Source organism: Myotis brandtii, unplaced genomic scaffold, assembly GCF_000412655.1.
Source record: "Myotis brandtii unplaced genomic scaffold, ASM41265v1 scaffold646, whole genome shotgun sequence".
NCBI lineage: Eukaryota > Metazoa > Chordata > Mammalia > Chiroptera > Vespertilionidae > Myotis > Myotis brandtii.
Window position 1 is genome coordinate 106123 of NW_005370495.1, and position 799 is coordinate 106921.

The 799-nt window shown below is 55.9% G+C and overlaps 1 protein-coding gene across 1 annotated transcript in view; it reads left to right on the forward strand.

The window, feature by feature from the left end:
* DLGAP2 (discs, large (Drosophila) homolog-associated protein 2) overlaps window positions 1-799 on the forward strand; it is a 73074-nt gene that overhangs the window by 48886 nt on the left and 23389 nt on the right. The gene's annotated exons all lie outside the window — the stretch shown is intronic.

The following is a 799-nucleotide window of genomic DNA, read 5'->3' on the forward strand; positions in this document are numbered from 1 at the left end:
TGGGGATGGAGCCTGCACCCGGGCGTGTGCCCTGACCAGGAATTGAACCCTGACCTCCTGGTTCATAGGTCGATGCTCAACCACTGAGCCGCACCGGCCGGGCTCTCCATTATTGAAATGCTCACCCATCGTAAGCACTTTCAGGCGACACAGGGAACTGGAGGAGAAAACAGTCACCCCGGACCACGCCTGGCGGGTGTAGATAGCTCACCTTCCCCACAAATCTATTCTATCTTAGTCCCTGTGTAATTTAGTATTTCCTGCTTTTCTTTAAAAATATATAGATAGATAGATTTCCCATTGATTTTTAGGGAGAGTGGAAGAGAGAGGGAAAGACAGAGAGAAACATCGATATGAGAGAAACACATCGATTGGTTGCCTCCTGCATGAGCCCTGACCAGGGCCTGGGCTGGGAAGGAGCCTGCAACCCATGTATGTGCCCTTGACTGGAATCGAACCCGGGACCCTTTGGTCCTCAGGCCGACGCTCTAGCCACTGAGCCGTACCGGCTTGGGCAGAATTTTCCGGCTTTTCAAGGGCCTCATAAAGTGAGCCTTTCCCCGTGATGCTGTGACCGGCGTGAAAATCAGGGCATGATTGCCTCCATCCCATGGCCTGAGTCACTGAGCGTGGGCCGTGGTGGGTCTCGGTGTGTGGATCACTCGCTGTGGAAAGTTCTCGTGTCCTGTCTCTGAGCGTGGCGCTTCCTGCAATGACCTCGAGTTCTGGGGCCGGACGCTGGGAGGGACTCGCTAGCGGGTCGCGGGCAGGGAACACGCGGCCGCCGTGGACTGCCCTC